The sequence below is a fragment of the Bison bison genome, unplaced genomic scaffold (assembly GCF_000754665.1).
Source record: "Bison bison bison isolate TAMUID 2011002044 unplaced genomic scaffold, Bison_UMD1.0 scf7180017864181, whole genome shotgun sequence".
Taxonomy (NCBI): Eukaryota; Metazoa; Chordata; class Mammalia; order Artiodactyla; family Bovidae; genus Bison; species Bison bison.
Window position 1 is genome coordinate 6933969 of NW_011494753.1, and position 18988 is coordinate 6952956.

Genomic DNA, 18988 nt, shown 5'->3' on the forward strand with positions numbered 1-18988 from the left:
TATTTCCTGCTCTGTTTCATTATTTAAATACTGTTTTCACTGAATTATGACCCACTAATGAATTCCAACTCAATAATATAAAACACTGTGTAACCTCTCCTTAGGAACTTTCAACAACTGAGGTTTGATCAGACTATTTTAATTATAGATTACCTAAGGATCTACACAGAACAGATCCTACTTTTCAGGGAACCTATTTAATGGTGGTCAAATCTTCATTCAAAGAAATCCAAAGCTAGGAAACTAGATTTTAAAAAAGAAAAAAAAGAAAAAAAAACAAGAGGACAGAGAAATTGCAAGAAACAGTGGCTTAATCATGTAAGAAAAGCTTCTGAACAAAGAAAAATAAGCAGCAATTGGAACCCAACTTTCTGGGACAAGGGCCTTGGTCACTTATCTTCACCAAGTGAATTCACTCCCTTTTAAATGCAGCACGTCAATTGAAAACATATGTTCAAACAAAAACTTACATACAAGTATTCATAGCAACGTTATTCCTAATAGCCAAAAAGTGGACACAACCCAAATGTCCAAAAATTGATGGATAAATAAAATGTGCTATATCCATTCAAGGAAATCTTATTCAGCCATTAAAAAAAGAATAAAGTGCTTGTACATGCTACAACATAAATGAACCCTGAAAACAAGATGACAAATGAAAGAAGCCGCTCATAAAAGACCACACATTACATAACGCCACTTATATGTAATGTCCAAAATGGGAAAATTCATAGAATCAGAAAAACAGATTATTGCTTGCCTAGGGCTACAGAGTTAGAGGAAAATGGGAGTTACTGCTAATGAGTACAGCATTTCTTTTGGGGATGATGAAAATGTCCTAAAATTCAACATGGTGATGACTGCACAGCTCTGTGAATATACTAATAAACACTTTTTAACTGGGTGATTTGTTGGTATATGGATTATATCTCAATAAAAATGTTACATTTTCAAAAATACATCACCTCTGTTAACAACTCACCAATGCCTCTACGTCTCATGCAAAGTAAAAGTCAAAGTCTCCACAGTGGTCCAAGTCCCCACACTCTAAACTTCTAACTCCTCATACATCTCTGACCACATCTCCTACTCCTCTCTTCTCTGATGTTCTTTCCAGCTCAGCGATACGGCCTCTTTAAGTTCCCCAACATGCCAGAAACACTCCTGCCTCAGGGCTTTACACTTTAAAGTCCGCATCTGGAATGCTCAAGACTGACTCCATCTTTGCCCACGTGTAACTTTCTCAGTGAGGCCTACGAAAGCACTCTTTTTTAAAATTGCAATCTGTTTATCCTGACTCCCACTACTGGCACTCCCTATCCCACTTCTTCTCGAGAGCATTCATTACTTAAACTTACTTGGTGTACTGTCCATCTCTCCCCGCAAGAAAGTTAGCTGCATGATGATCTTTGGTTTTGGGTTACTGCTATAGCCTCCGAATACAGAACCGTGTCTGGTTTCTGAGAGGCATTCATTAAATACTTGTTTACTAACAAATGAAACCCATGTTAAAGAATCTTTGCGCAAAATGTTCCTCTCTTCTCACCCTATACATACTCAAAGCCTACCAATTCATCAACTCAAAAAAGTCATCTTCATGAAGCCCATTTTGATATCCCCAGCTGACAGACACTGTCATCTGAATTCTCAGACTACTTGACCTGTAATCATCACTTCTGAAAAGTAGGGACAAGTGTGATACAGTAGAAAAAGTGTATACAAGCACTGGAGTCAACCAAATCACTGGTCGTGTGACTATGAGAAGTTATTCAAACTCTTCAAATATCGGTATTCTAATCCATAAAAATGAAGGCTAGATTGCTTACCCAAGAGAATTTTTTCCACACAAAGACCTATTTACAAATATTCAAAGAGCCTTTCCAGGTTTCCAAACTGGAAACAACCCATATATCAAAAGAAAAGATAATCCAATCTTAGTACATCTATACAGTAGAACAGAGAGCAATACAAAGGAATGAATATACAATAAAATAGATATCTCAGACAGTCTGCTTGGAAAAAGAAGCTGGATGCAAAAGAATACATTCTGAATTATTCCATTTAAATCAAGTTTTAGAACATGCAAAACTAATCCCAGGTGGAAATATCAAAAGTTACCTTAGTTGGAGGGGAAGGACTGGAAAGAAGTTCAAGGAAACTTTCTGGGAAGATGGATTGCGGCAGCGGTTCATGACTATGTATAACTGTGTTCTTACTCACTGAACTGCCCACTTTAAAAAAGTGGGCATACTTTTTGTAAACTATACCTCAGTAAAATTGATCAAAGGACACACAGTTTAGGGAGGGAAAAAATGAAGGCTATCCTTAATTTATAAGATTGTTAGGAGGATTAGATGAGAAATACTTCTACTGAAATCAGCACGACACAGTGAGAAAGACAGCACAATAATATGGGACTGAATCTCAATTTAGCAAATTATTATAGCTACTCATTACATAACCTTTTGCACAAGTCATGAATCCCTCAGAACTTCAGTTTTCTTTTGAGTAAAGAGAATAGTATCTACTTTACAGTTAAATGGTAGCACACTAGAGTTTCTACTAGTTAACACAGTATCGGTTACATAACAAGTCACCAAGTGGTTTTTTAAATAAGACATAAAGACCAGCACATAATAGATGCTCAACTGGTGTTGTATCTTTTCTCCATTTCCTTTGGATGACAATTTTCTCCTCATCCTATTACATTTTAGAATCTTGAAAGACAAGATCAGCATTTCAGTGATCTTCCTTTTCCTCTATTTAAGATGGTATGTTTAAAATGCTAGGCACTGAACAAAGGTTTTTAAGGAAAAGAAGGAAGTAGGCTGGCTTGTTGATTAAGCAGAATTAACTCCTTTGACCTCTTTTTCTTTTGGTCATTCCAGAATCAATTAGTGAACTTTCCAATAAAGACAGCTAGCTAGATACCAACAACTTTTTAAGGGAGACACAAATTTATGTATTAATATTATATGATGCATATGCACTAGAAAACAGATTGGAAATAGACAAGCAGCAATGTGGAGCCTGGTGGAAAGACTCTTACATAACAAACGCTATAAAGAAAGATCCACACAGTCAAGAAGGAAAGCAAAGAGAAGTGATCAGGTGGGAACCCACACCTGAAGGAGGGGACACAGAAGTAGGGGAATTACTTGGGTTTGGAGACCCTCTTTGGAAAGAGAAGGGTTTGGACCATATAGTGGGCACCCCAGGCCTAAAGTCTGAGACCAGAAAGACAAATCTTTGCTGGTGTGCAGACCAGAGGGATTGGCAGGGGAACTGTGAGAAACTTGAATTCCACTCATTAAAGGCAGGCATACACTTGCTTCCTTGCTCCCAAAACAAGGCAGAGGAAGCAGACTGAGACTGCCTGTGACTCTAGTTGCTTTCCACAACCACCCCAGTGCACATCCTGGCCCATCTTGTCCACCACACAGCTCCCCACTAGGGTGAAGGTCGACACTGTCAAGGGGAAGGGCACAGGTGAAGGGATGGTGCCGACTCAGACCCAGCTCTGCATCTGAATAAGGCAAGGGCAGGAGAAAGCAATGGCACCCCACTCCAGTACTCTCGCCTGGAAAATCCCATGGACGGAGGAGCCTGGTAGGCTACAGTCCATGGGGCCGTGAAGAGTGGGACACGACTGAGCGACTTCACTTTCACTTTTCACTTTCATACATTGGAGAAGGAAATGGCAACCCACTCCAGTGTTCTTGCCTGGAGAATCCCACAGACGGGGGAGCCTGGTGGGCTGCCATCTATGGGGTCACACAGAGTTAGACACAACTGAAGCGACTTAGCAGCAGCTATTACTAGCACTCCTAGAGGCAGCAGATGCAGAGTAGTGTGGACTCTGATGTGCCAAGACAGTCCCGGCGCATGCCCCAACCCACACTGAGTGGGCTGCTCCTGCCCCTCTTGCTCCAGTGTAGCTCCCTTCTGAGGAATGATGCCAATGCTGTGAGAGGAGAGAACATACACTAAGAGGGAATGGAAGCAGTTTGGACCCACCCTTAAGGCTTCTGCTCCAGCACCTTGGTGTGTTCTCTACTGAGCACCAAAGTCCTAGCTCACACCTGGTTCTGACTCTTGCTCTTCCTTCTACAGCCCCACCTCCCACCACAGTGACAGCTGCCAGCAAATCTGGGGTAAGATGTGACTTGTGCTCACTTCAGATCCAGCTCTCCCACCAAAGCCAGTAGGCTCACACAGACTGCATAAGGACACACCCACAAAAGGATACCCCTTTAAGATCACCATAGTTAACAGTTTCACCTAAGTTTACAGAGACAGAGAAAGCTAATCAAAATGAGAAGACAGAGGAATTTATTTCAAGTGAAAGAAAAAGAAAAAAACAAAAAAATATAAACAATTTATCAGGAAAAGAGATCAAAACAGGAATAAGAATGCTAACCAAATTAGGGGAAAGAACAGATGAACACAGAGAGGGTTTTAACAAGGAACTAGAAAACAAAAAAGAACCAGTTAGATATGAAGAATGCAATAAATGAAATAAAAAAAAAAAACTAGAAGGAAGTTAAGAGCAGACTAGGTAATACAGAAGATTTCACAAGTTATCTGGAAGATAGAAAAATGGAAATCACCCAACCACAACAGTAAGAAAAAAATTTTTTAATCAGAACAGTTTAAGCAACATCTAAGAAAACATCAAGCATACTGAGATTTGCATTATAGGGGTCCCAGAGGGAGAAGAGAGAAGGAAAACATTCAAAAGTGTATTTGATAAAATTATGGCTTAAAACTTTCCAAACCCGAAGATGGAAACAGATAATCAGATACAGGAAGCACAGAGGGTCCCAAACAAGATGAACCCAAACAGACCCATACCAAAACATATCACAATTAAAGTGGCAAAACTTAAAGAGAGAATTCTAAAAGCAACAAGAGAAGAACAGAGTCATATACAAGGGAACACCCATAAGGCTTCTGTAGCAAGCCTGCAGGCCAGACAGGAGTGGCATGAAATATTCTAAATGCTGAAAGGGAAAAACTAGGATACTCTCTACCCAGCAAAATTATGAGTCAGAACTGAAAGAGAGATAAAGAACTTCTCAGACAAGTAAAAGAGTCCATGAACTCTAAACCAATCCTAAAAGACATGTTATAAAGTCTTCCCTAAGTGGAAAAGAAAAGACTACAACAAGAAGTAAGAATATCTATTAAAGGAAAACTCCACTATTACAGTAAGTAACCATTTAGCCCTTACTATTAAGGGCTGTGGTATGGTAGATATACAGCAAAGGCTGAGGATCAACCATTTAAATAAGTCAGGATAAAAATGAAAAAATAAAAACTGTAAGATCAACTATAACTACAATGAACAGTTAAGGGATACATGTGAAGATGTAAAATATAATGTAAAGAATACAAAATATAGTGGGGGTGAGAAAAATGCAGATCTTTTAGAATATGTTTTGATTTAAATGACTACCAGTTTAAAACAAGTAGATATACATCAACACATTCTTTTCAAGTGCACAAGGAATGTTCCCCAGAACAGATCATATGCTAGGCTACAAAACAAGTCTAAACAAATTGAAGAAAGTTTATATCAAGCAATTTTCTAACCACAATGGTATGAGAAAACAATCAATTACAGGAAGAAAAATGAGAAAAACACAGACACATGGGGACCAAGCAGTACACTAATAAAAACATCAAGCGATTAATGAACTAATCAAAAAGGATATCAAAAATTACCTTCAGACAAATGAAAATAAAAACACAACTCTCCAAAACCTATGTGATGCTGCAAAAGCAAATCTAAGAGGAAAGTTTATAGCAATATAAGCCTATGTCAGGAAACAAACAAAACAAAAAATCGTAAATAATCCAATCTAGCATCTAAAGTAATTAGGGAAAAAAAAAGAACAAAAAGCTCAAAGTGAGCAGAAGGAAGGAAATAATAAAGACCAGAGAGGAAATAAATAAAATAGAGACCAAAAAATAGAAAAGATCCATTTCATCAGCACCCGGTTTTCTGAAATGACAAAATTTAAAGCCTTTAGCCAGGCTCATCAAGAAAAAAAGAAAGTGGATCCAAATAAACAAAATGAGAAATTAAGAGAAGAAACTACATCTAATATCATGGAGATACAAAAAAAAATCATAAGAGAATACTACAAAATCATATGAGAATATGGCAACAAACTGGCAACAAACAGAAGAAATGGATAAATTTCTAGAAACATACAAACTTCTAAGACAGAATCAAGAAGAAATAGACAACCTGAACAGACCAATCACTAGCAGTGAGATTGAATTAGTAATCAAAAAAAAACTGACAGCAAACAAAAGTTCAGGAACTGATGGCTTCATAGTGGAATTCTACCAAACACATGAAGAACTAATACTTAACCTTCTTAAACTATTTCAAAAAGTTAAAGAGGAATAAATACTCCCAAATTCATCCTACAATGCCACCATCGTGCTGATACCAAAAAGAAACACAGATACTCCAAAAAAAGAAAATTACAGGGCAACATCTCTGATGAATACAGACGTAAAAATCCTCAACATAATATTAGCAAACTGATTTCAATAATATATAGAAAGATCACACACATGATCAAGCAGGGGTTTTTCCAGGGATACAAGGATGACCCAATATCTGTAAATCAATCAATGTAAAACACAACATTAACAAAAGGAAGAATAAAAATCACATAATCATAGACGTAGAAAAAATATCTGATAAAATTCAACATCCATTCATGACAAAAACTTTTATCATAGTTGGTACAGAAGGAACACATTTGAATATAATAATGGCTATTTATGACAAATCCACAGCTAACATCATAGTCAATGGTGAAAAGCTGAAAGTTTTTCCTCTGGGATCAGGAACAAGACAAAGATTTCCACCTTTACAACTTCTCTTTAACACAGTATTGCAAATCCTACACATAGTAACTGGACAATAAAAAGAAACAGGACACCCAAATTGGAAGGAAATAAGTAAAACTGTCCCTATTTGCAAATGACATGATGCTCTATACAAAAAATACTAAGGTCCCAACCAAAAAACTATTACAACTGATAAGTAGGTTTAGTAAAGTTACAGGATACAAGGCTAACACACAGAAATATGTTGCTTTTCTATACACTAATAGTGAATTATCAGAAAGCAAAAAAAAAAAAAAAATCCCATTTAAAATCACATCAAAAAAAAATATATATATATGTATATAGGAATAAACTTAACCCAGGAGGTAAAAGACCTACGCTCTGAAAACTATAAGACACTGATGAAGGAAACTGAAAATGATACAAAGAAATGGAAAGATGACCCATGTTTATGGACTGGAAGAATTCATATTGTTAATATTACCCAAAGTAATCTACAGATTTATGCAATCCCTGTCAAAATACTTGTGACATGTTTGCACAGAACTAGACCAATAATCCTAAAAATCATTTAGAATCACAAAAGAAACTGAATAGCCAAAGCAATCTTTAGAAAAAAGAACAAATCTGGACTCACACTCCCTAACTTCAGACTACACTACAAAACTACAATAACCAAAGCAATATACTAACGGCACAGAAACAGACACATGTATTAGGGGGATGGAATAGAGAGCCCAGAAAAAAACCCATGCACTTACGGTCAGTTAATTTACAACAGAAGAGGAAGGAATATACAACAGGAATAAAGACAGTGTCTTTAATAACTGGTGATGGGAAAACTGGACAGCTACATGTAAAAGAAAAAACTGGGACATTTTCTCACTCCAAATATAAAAATAAATCCAAATGGATTAAAGACCTAAATGTAAGACCAGAAACCATAAAATTCCTAGAAGAAAATGCAAGCAGAACACTCTTTGATATAAACTGAGGCAACATATTTTTGGATCTGTCTCCTAAGACAAAGGAAACAAATGTAAAAATAAGCAAATGTGACATAATTAAACAAACTTTGTGAACTATAATTTGTAGATTAATAAATACATTAAGGGACATGTTTAGCACAAATTTAAATACCACAAAGAATTTCTGAGGAGCCATCCATTTGGATAAAAAATCAATAGAGTGAGCAAGCACAGAAGTGATACCAAGAGCCCATGTCAGGTTAAATGCCACCATTGTGTCAGGTTAAAAATGTTATATTAGGGCTTCCCTGGTGGCTCAGTCATGGAGAATCCACCTGCCAATGCAGGAGACATGGGTTTGCTCCCCGATCCGAGAGGATCCCACATGCCTCCGAGCAACTAAGCTTGTGTGCCATAACTACTGCGCCTGTGTCCTAGAGCCCGGGAACCACACCTACTGAGCCCACATGCACCACAACGACTGAAACCCATGCTCCACAACAAGACAAGCCACCACAATGAGGAGTACACACACCGCAACGAGAGAGTAGCCCCAGCTCATCACAACTGGAGAAAACCCAAAAAAATAAAATAAATTTTAAAACAAGTTTTAAAGGCTATGTTATCGTTTCTCTCAAAAAGACACATAAATGGCTGGTGAGAGCATCAAATGATGTTAAACAGTATTAGTCATTAGTGAAACACAAATCACAACCTAACAACTACAGTGAGATACCTCTTCACAAATACCAGGATGGCTATAATCAAAAATCAAAAACCCAAAAAACAAACAAAACCAGCGTTACAGATGATGTGAAAAATTGGAACCCACCATACACTGCTGATTGTGAATGCAATATGGTGCAGCTGGTTCTGTAAACAGTCTGGCAGTTCCTAGAGTGGTTAGATACAGAGTTACAGTACAAACCATCCATTCCATTCTTAGAGAAATGAAAACAGGCCCACAAAAAAGCTTATACATAAATGTTCACAGAAGTGTTGTCTATAGTATTCAGAAGCTGAAACAATCCAAATGTCTATCAACTGATGAATGGATTAAAAAAACGTGGTACCCACACAACAGAATTATTATTCATTCATAAAAGAAATGAAGCTCTTGGAAAAGTCAAACTACCAAGACAGGAAAAACATTAACGACTGCCAGGGATTGAGGGGGAAGGAGGAATAGGCAGAGAAAAGAGAATCTTTAGGCCTGTGAAAGCACTCTGTATAATACTATAATGATGGATACCTGTCATTATGTGTGTGTGTGTGCATGCTCACTCAGTCGTGTCCAACTCTTTACGTCTATATGAACTGTAGCCTGCCACACTTCTCCGTCCATGGGATTTTCCTGACAAGGATACTGGGGTGGGTTGCCATTTCCTCCTCTAGGAGATCTTCTTGACCCAGGGATCAAACTCACATCTCCTGCACTGGCAGGCAGATTCTTTACTACTGAGCCGCCTGAGAAGTCCTCACCTGCCATTACACATTTGTCCTAACCCATAAAATGTACACCAATAGTAGAGAGTAATGTAAACTATGGACTTTAGGTCACAACAATTTGCCAGTGTAGGTTCATCAATCGTAACAAATGTACCACTCTGGCAAGGGATGTTGATAATGGAGAGGCTATACATGAGAAGGAAATGGTAACCCACTCCAGTATTCTTGCCTGGAGAATCCCATGGACGGAGAAGCCTGGTAGGCTACAGTCCACGGGGTCACAAAGAGTCGGACACGGCTGAGCGACTTCACTATCACTATACATGAGTAGAGACAGGGAGTATATGGGAAGTCTCTGTATTTTCCTCCTAATTTTGCTGCAATTCTAAAACTGCTCTAAGAAAAGATTTATAGGCAACCGTCCTGTGATGTCAGTGGTACAGCGTGTTTGCCACTTTATTATATAGCTAAGCAGAACATGTGCTTAATCTTTGGATGCTGAAGGAGACGGATGGGCTTTGGAGTGAATGTGGCAGTTTAAAAAAAAATACCTTGATTTTTTGGACCTGCATATTTAGGTGTTTTGGAACACAGCTGTTTCCTCCTTGAGTTTCAAATATAAGACTGCTATAGTCACATGACAATATTGAGAGGTGGAATCTTGTTTGTTACTGTCATTCCCATTCCTTTTCGTTTAGAATCAGAATAAAGTTGTATTTCAAATATCAAAAAAAAAAAAAAGGATGGGGAGGGTTCTTATAGTGCTGCAGGAAGATCCTGAACTCAACTCCTCCTATGTATACAACAAATCTAAAACTATACATGAATAATTTCCTTGGAAAGGGACATAAAAACTTGGTAAAAAGAACTTCCACAACAAAGGGCAGAACATCAATACAGACATGAAAGGCACAGGATGAGAGAGGCAGAGACAGTTTAATCAAGGAAAACTGCAATACCAGCTGTGTCAATTCACAATCAGGAGGCACCAGAAGATACGGATCTTTTCTCTGAAAAGCAAGGGATCTGAGCTCCACATCAAGCACTCCAACCCCTAGATCCTGCACAGGAGAGATGAGCCCCCAAACAACTATCTTTAAATAACAATAGAAAATATGTCCAGGAAATCTACAGAACTTCTGGGAATGGACAACCACTCTTAAAAACTCACAGGTAGATTTACTCAACCCAGGAATCAGCACAAAAACACCTGATTAAAAAGTGCATAGACCATAAGTGATGAAGACCCACTTTCTAATCCTGAAGTATCTTCCAGAGACTATAAGCCAATCAGAACACTCCCCAGGGACTGAACCATTGGCAGGGGCCTTTTCTAAGATTTATTTTTTATTGAGGTAACCTTGGCTTATACCGTTACATACTTTCACGTACATGACATGATATTTCTACTTGTGTATACCCAACAGTGTGCTCACCAAAAATTCAGATTCCATCTGTCAACACAGTTAACTACCTTTATCCATTGTACCCTACTCCCCTCCTGTCCCTTCTCCTCTGGTAACCATTATTCTGTTCTCTGTATCCGCATGTTTCTTCTGGTTTGGGTTGTTCACTTATTTTTTGTTTTTATATTTCACATAAGTGAAATCTTACAGTATTTGTCTTTCTCCCATGCGACTTACTTCACTGAGCATAGTACACTCAAGCTCTATCCATGTTTATGGATGAATAGTATTTCATTATGTGTGTATACAAATACATATATATCACATCTTCTTTATCCATTCATCTATTGATGAGCACTTAAGATTGTTTCCACATCTTGGTGATTATAAATAATGTGGCAATGAACATGGGGGCAGAGTTATATTTTCAGATTAGTGTTTTCATATTCCTTAAATAAATACCAGAAAGTGGGCTAGCTGGATCATACAGTAGATCTATTCCTAATTTTTGAAGAATGTCCATAATGTCTTCTAAAGTGCCTGCACCAATTTACAGTCCCACCAACAGTGCATAAGGTTTCCCTTTTCTCCATATCCTCACCAAAATTTGTTATTTCTTTGCTTTGCAATAATAGCCATTCTAACTGGCATGAAGGGATATCTCATTACAGCTTAGATTCGCATTTCCCTATTAATTAACGATGTTGAACATCTTTTCATGTGTCATTTGCATGTCTTCATTGGAAAAATAACTATTCAGATCATCTGCCCACTTTTCAATAAATTGTTTCTTTTTGTTGCTGTTGAGCTGTATTAGTTCTTTATACATTTTGGATATTGACCCCTTATCAGATACATCATTTGCAAATACCTTCTTCCACTCAGTAGGTTGTTTTTGTTTTGTTGATGGTTTCCTTTACCGCACATAAGTTTTTTAATTTAATGTAGTCCCATTTGTTTACTTTTGCTTTTGTTTCCCCTTGGCTTAAGAAACTAATCTAGAAAGATATTGCTAAGACTGATGTCAAGGAACATACTACCCACAGTTTCTTCTAGGAGTTTTATGGTTTCAGGTCTTACATTTAAATCATTAATTCATTTTGAGTTGATTTTTGTGTACAGTGTGAGATAGCAGTCTAGTTTCTTTTTTTTGCATCTTGCTGTCAAGTTTTCCTAGGACTACCTGTTGAAGAAGCCGTCCTTCCTCCATTTTATGAGCTTTGTTCCTTTGTAGTCCATATATGAGTGGGTTTATTTCTCAAATCTCTTCTACTGGTAAGTGTATCTATTTTTCTGTCAATGTCATGCTGTATTGCTTACTATGGCTTTTCAAAATAGTTTGCCATCAGGAAGTGTGATACCTCCAGTTTTGTTCTTTTCTCTTAGGATGCTTTGATTATTCAGTATCTTGTGCCTCCATATAAATTTTAATATTATATAAAGTTCATAATTTTTGGCTTTATTTCTCCTGGAATGTTGACAGGATTGCACTGAATCTGTAGATTGCATTAGGTAATATGGCCTTTTTAACAATATTAATTCTTCCAATCCATAAGCATGGAATATCTATTTATTTGTGTCTTCTTAAATTTCTTTCAACAATGTATTATATTTTTGAGTTTAAAGGTCTTTCAAATCCTTACTTTCATTCCTATTTTATTATTTTATTGCAATTTAAATAGGATTCTTTTCCTAATTTCTCTTTCTGCTAGCACATTGTTAGCATATAGTAATACAACAGATTTCTGTATTTTTATTTTGTATCCTGCAACTATACTGTAATTATTATTTCTTTTCTTTCTTTGGCTTATCGGCATGTGGAATCTTAGTTCCTCAACCAGGGATCAACCTGTGCCCCTGCAGTGGAAGTGTGGAGTCCTAACAAGTGGTCTGCCAGGGAATTCCCCTGTATTTATTTCTAAGTTTTTTGGTGACATCCTTAGGGTTTTCTATTTATAAAATCATGTTATCCATAAATAGTGATGAATTTACATCTTCTTTCCAATTTGGATGCCTTCTACTTCCTTTTCCTGCCTGAGTGCTCTGGCCAGGATTTCCAATACTATGTTGAATAAGAATGGCAAGAGTTGGCATCTTTATCTTGCCCCGAATTTAAAGAGATCGATTTAAGCTTTTCACCATTAAGTATGATATTAACTGAAGGTCTGTTTCATATATGGCCTTTAGTATGTTGACTATATTCCTCTTAAACGCACTGTGTTGAGAGTGTTTATCATAAATGAGTGTTAAATGGTGTCACGTGCTTTTTTCTGCATTTATTGAAATCATGATTTTCAGCCTTCATTTTGTTAAAGTGGCATATCACATTTACTGATTTGTAGATGCAAATTTTTTTTAAAAAAACCACTGAAATGTACACTTTAACAGTTGAATTTTCTATGCGAAATATCTCAACAAAGCTTTTTAAAAAAAGGACTTAGAATTTCCAAAATTTCAGTTACTACTTTCATACTTGTCCTAACTACCATCTGTACTACTATCTACATAACATTTCTCTATTGAAAGAACTACATTTTGACTTAAATTTTAAAAGGAACCATAACACCACCATAAATGAAAAATCTGCTAATATAAAAAAATGAATATGGCAAAATACTGGGAGTGCTACTCAAATTAAATTTGAGAACTCCAGGCTACAGGAAAACGATGGCCAAGCAGAAAATAGAGTACACACACACACACACACACACACACACACACACACACACACACAAAAGTTAGTAAGCAGGGAATGAACACTAGGACTAACTGGGCCCAAGGTTTCTGAACAAGTTGCTGCCTGTGATGAACTGAAGTCTCACTTGTCCTACCCTGCCCTGCAGTCCCAGAATGTACAGACACCTGAGAGTCCTAGAGATAAAAATGTGAAGACTGGCTCAAGTGCCAGGAAAGGCATCTGTCCTCTCTGAGTTCAGGCACACAGGTTCTGAAAAGGCAAGAATCAAATGGCAGGCCCAAAATAGGAAGAAGCCTGCTATCAGCACGACTCTAAAAAATATAGGCCCAACTCACCAAAGTAACAACAGTACTTCTATCTATGATCTGTCTCGTGTTTGCCAGTAAATTCTAGAAAAATCAGGGTTTCAATCAGTTACTCTCCAACATTCATAAAATTTATCACTCATGTTTTTGCCTCTTCTAAAATAAAAGAAAATCTTGAGTATTTACTTTCTGAGACTGGAACTTAAACAATGCTGGTGTCAGCACACTCAAAACTATTGGTAATTTTTCACATTTGCCAACTTGAAAATAAGTGTATAACAGTAAAGTAAGTATTCTGAAAAGCAATACAGACATTTTATAATTCCAAGTTATTTAATGAGGTTTTGAATCCTATATTTATTGCCATGAATACATTAACTAAGAGGTATTTCAAGCTGGTTTTAGAAAAGACAGAGGAACCAGAGACCAAATTGCCAACATCCACTGGATCACTGAAAAAGCAAGAGAGTTCCAGAAAGACATCTATTTCTGCTTTATTGACTATGCCAAAGCCTTTGACTGTGTGGATCACAATAAACTGTGGAAAATTATGAAAGAGATGGGAATACCAGACCACCTGACCTGCCTCTTGAGAAACCTATATGCAGGTCAGGAAGCAACCGTTAGAACTGGACATGGAACAACAGACTGGTTCCAAATAGGAAAAGGAGTACGTCAAGGCTGTATGTTGTCACCCTGCTTATTTCACTTATATGCAGAGTACATCATGAGAAACGCTGGGCTGAAGAAGCATAAGCAGGAATCAAGATTGCTGGGAGAAATACCAATAACCTCAGATATGCAAATGACACCACCCTTATGGCAGAAAGTGAAGAACTAAAGAGCCTCTTGATGAAAGTGAAAGAGAGTGAAAAAGTTGGCTTAAAGCTCAACATTCAGAAAACTAAGATCACGGCATCTGGTCCCATCACTTCATGGCAAATAGATGGGAAAACAGTGGAAACAGTGGCTGACTTTATTTTGAGGGGGGCTCCAAAATCACTGCAGATGGTGACTGCTTTCATGAAATTAGAAGACGCTTACTCCTTGGAAGGAAAGTTATGACCAACCTAGACAGCATATTAAAAAGGAGAGACATTACTTTGCCAACAAAGGTCCATCTAGTAAAGGCTATGATTTTTCCAATAGTCATGTATGGATGTGAGAGTTGGACTATAAGGAAAGCTGAGTGCCAGAGAATTGATGCTTTTGAACTGTGGTGTTGGAGAAGACTCTTGAGAGTCCCTTGGACTGCAAGGAGATCCAACCAGTCCATCCTAAAGGAGATCAGTCCTGGGTGTTCATTGGAAGGACTGATGTTGAAGCTGAAACTCCAATACTTTGGCCACCTGATGCGAAGAGCTGACTCATTTGAAAAGACCCGGATGCTGGGGAAGATTGAGGGCACGAGAAGAAGGGGACGACAGAGGATGAGATGGTTGGATGGCATCACTAACTCAATGGACATGAGTTTGGGTAGGCTCATGGGGTTGCAAAGAGTTGGACATGACTGAGTGACTGAACTGAAGAGGTATTTATTTTCTTCCATAAACCCATGCTTCTTTGAAAATATCAAAATTACCTCTCCTTTCCAACAATATATTAAAAACGAGCTTGACACATAGAGAAATCTTTACAAACGAAATATGATGTCTGAGATTTGCTTCCAAAAGAATAGGAAGCGACAGCTTTTGTGGGGCAAGACTGTCCATACATAGGTAATTGCTGAAATAGATTGGTACATAGAAATAAATTTTTCTATTCTCTCCACTTCGCATATGTTTTCAAAATATATAATAAACTTACTTTAGGAAGTTATCACTAAAATGTAGAAATTATTTTAGTAAAGTTTCATGAAATCTTTAGTGTTTCATGTCACAGAGCAAAAAAATACTTCCTTCTAATATTTTTTAAGGATGTCTCCACCAATGGACTGTAGATCTTTCTCTTTATATTCCGTAAGACCTACGGCCAAAGCCAGACAGATGTCTGTGAAAAAGGTTACCATCCCGGCATAAAACTGGAAACAGATTTTTATTAGTGACTTGTTTGTTATACAAGCCATTGGCCGTTTTCATTTCTACAATTTCAGAAATGCTGATTTCACAAAGGATATTAGACTGCACCATTACAGAGAATCCTATTTATCTTCCTATTAAATACCACTACCACTTTCTAAGTGTTTAAAGAATGTTCCTATATGATTTCCCAAAGAATTTTTGCTTCTTCTTTAAACTAGGTTGGGTTGTGATTGGGTGTGAAGGTGAAAGAGGACAATGTCAATCCCCTTCATATAGTGTTTAAAAGAAGGAATTAGTGAAGTCAGTATCAAATCAACATGTAGAGATTCTTAAATATCTGTGAAGCTGGAAGAACAATTTTGAAGTCTATGCTTAAAACACTAGATCCTTTGGAGCTCAAGTAACCAATTTTTTCATAACTGTATCTATATAGCCACACTGATTATGCTTCCATATAGATCCACCAGGTAAACTGACCTAAACCATCAGGGTTCAGAGAATGAAAAAAAAAAAAAAATTGTAGCTCAAGGGAGTGGGGAGAAAGAAAGAAAAGGAAAAAGCATTTGGTGAGTGTTTAATATGAGCCAGAAGCAGTTCTATGGAGAAGGCAATGGCACTCCACTCCAGTACTCTTGCCTGGAAAACCCCATGGACAGAGGAGCCTGGTGGGCTGCAGTCCATGGGGTGGCTAAGAGTCTGACACAACTGAGCAACTTCACTTTCACTTTTCACTTTCATGCATTGGAGAAGGAAAAGGCAACCCACTCCAGTGTTTTTGCCTGGAGAATCCCAGGGACGAGGGACCCTGGTGGGCTGCCGTCTATGGGGTCACACAGAGTCGGACACAACTGAAGTGACTTAGCAGCTTAGTAGAAGCAGTTCTAAAGCTTTAGACACCTCATTTACTCGCTATCAACAAACTTGTGAGATAGACAATAATATCCATATTTTACAGGTGAGGAAACTAAGGCTCAGAAAAATTTGTCTGTCAAAGGACAAGCAGGAGAGCTGGGATTCAAACTCAGATCAGTTTGCCTTCAGAGCCATTAAGCCACACTTCCACTGACACCTTTTCAAATCATAATAAAAAATTGACTCTGTAATTAATATTAATTCCTTAGTGGATATTATTCAAATCACTTCAATATGCAGCATAAATCAATCTGCCACGAACATATTTTGGGGAAAAGTCGTATTTAACAACAACGACAAAAAAAAATACAAGGACCAGAGCATCAATATAAACCAGAGTGGGACACTGATCAGAACACCAACCTTAGGTTTAAAAAGCTTAATTCCAGATGAACCATTTACCAGCGGCTGACCTGGGGCAAGGAATGACCTCAGTTTCCCCACTGGTAAAATGTACAACGCTTATCCCGTTCTTCCACCTCGGATTGTTGACACTGATGGGAACGAAATTGCTAACGCTGGTGAAATCAACATGTGCTTATATATAAGGAATTACTCTATTCAATAAGATATTATACTGAAGAGCTATTTTCATGTCAGAATAACTTGGCACAAATAGAATGAGGAATACAGTTCACCAACAACAGGAAGAAGCTGCTCTCAAGCGGGCGGGCCCCATCTCAGCGGGAGCCACTTGACAGCAGCAGGTGCTGCCTGGAGGACCGGTTTTCTGTCTGCTTTCAAACAATCCCGTCCCTCACTGGCAGGGGAGGGAAGGCGCGAATGAAGGGCTGGGCAAGGAGCACCAAAAGAGGCAGAAGGTTAGGTTCTACTACCCCCAGGTGCCAGGCCCCGGTTAAACTCTTTACCCCTCCAGGCCTCAATTCACGCATCTGTAAAACGCAGAGACCTTTCCCGCCCTGCTTCCCAGGCAGAGCTAATACCCCAGTCAACGTGCAGGAAAAGCGTGGTAAACCCTGTGAGAATGACACGGTGACGATCACCTGTCAAATGAAAGGCTGGGAGGACGGCTCCTCTGTTAGCCCCTAGTAGTTTGGACATTCCGAAAGCGTCGACCCGCGGCCGCCCTGGGCCGTCCCTCTGATGGAGTAACGCAGCCCCCCGCCCACCTCTCGGCCCGCGGGGTGCGCGGAGTCCCTTGTCGCCCACACCCCTAGATCAGTCCGCAGGGCAGGCCCAGAGCCTGCCCACCCCTGTCCCCAGGCCTCATCGAAGGACCCCACGGCCCTCCCAAGCTGCCGCGGCTCCCCTCCCCCAGCAGTGTTCCCTGTCCTTCTCCGCTCGCACTCCCAGGTGAGGGGAGGGGGTGAAAGGGCGTACCCCGCCGCCATTTTGTCTCCTTGGCCCCCTCTACGCCTTCCGCCGACCCGCACCCCAGTCCAGGATCTCCCGGCTCTGCGTAACGCGCGCCCCTCGCGGACACTCACCCCTGGCCGCCCTGCGCAGTTCGGGGCGGCTCCGAGCGTCCCGCCGGGAAAGGGCGGGGCGGGGCGATTGCGGAGGGGCGGGGCGGCTGGCCGGCGCACCACGTGACTCCCAGCTGCGGCCGCGCCCCTCGGTGCTCCACTCGCCGGCAACCCGCGCGCAAGCGCAGCCAGCTTCCCGCCGACGGGCAGCCGAGGCGGGAGGTAGGGCGTGGGTTTCTTTCGTGACCCGGGCGCGGCTGCTTCTCGGGTCTGTTCCCTTCCCCAGGCCGTGCTTGCATCCCGCTTTTGGCCACACAGTTGTTTCTCTCACGAAATCAGTCCCTCCCTTTCCTCTGCTTCCTTTATCACCATAGTCTGTCCCATAGATAAAGAACATAGAAGTCCGCCTCAGAAATCTGTAACTCTGAAATTGCTTCAGAAGAGTGCAGTCCTAAGCCAAACACAGCTTACCCTCTGCCGCAAAGCTTTATTCGGCACCGCCCGTGTGCCAGACTTGAAAGGATCAAAGTACAAAGACCTAGCAATTGTGTGTTCCGTACTTCAAAGACAAACATACGAATTAAGTAATCCAGCAATGTCAGAACCATTCAGACCTTAATTATCACATAAGTATTACCCCATTCACTTCTCAGCCGGCCGAGAAACTTAAGCTCATTATACCTTTCCCTCCCCTTTTTTACCCACAGTATGCAGGAAGTTATGGAATCCAATGGAGTTTACCTCGCAGCTAGACTGTAAGTGCTGTGAGGGCAGGAACCATACTGGTGGTGGTTCAGGCCGTTCCCAACTCCTGCCTTCTTAGAAAACTTGCACTTTGATTGAACAAGTGTTTTTTGAGCACCTACTGTATGTCAGATGCTATTCTAAATGCTTGGATTTAATTAAACAGAACAGATAAAAATCTGTGC

At 39.4% G+C, this 18988-nt stretch overlaps 1 protein-coding gene across 2 annotated transcripts in view; it reads right to left on the reverse strand.

Moving 5' to 3' along the window:
- The window catches only part of SCAPER (S-phase cyclin A-associated protein in the ER), a 419465-nt gene extending 401320 nt beyond the window's left edge, over positions 1-18145 (reverse strand). For both annotated transcript variants that reach the window (XM_010843297.1, XM_010843296.1), the window contains exon 1: positions 18081-18145. The gene's annotated coding sequence lies outside the window, so the exon portion shown is untranslated. The remainder of the gene's footprint in view (positions 1-18080) is intronic.
- Positions 18146-18988: the final 843 nt, after the last annotated feature.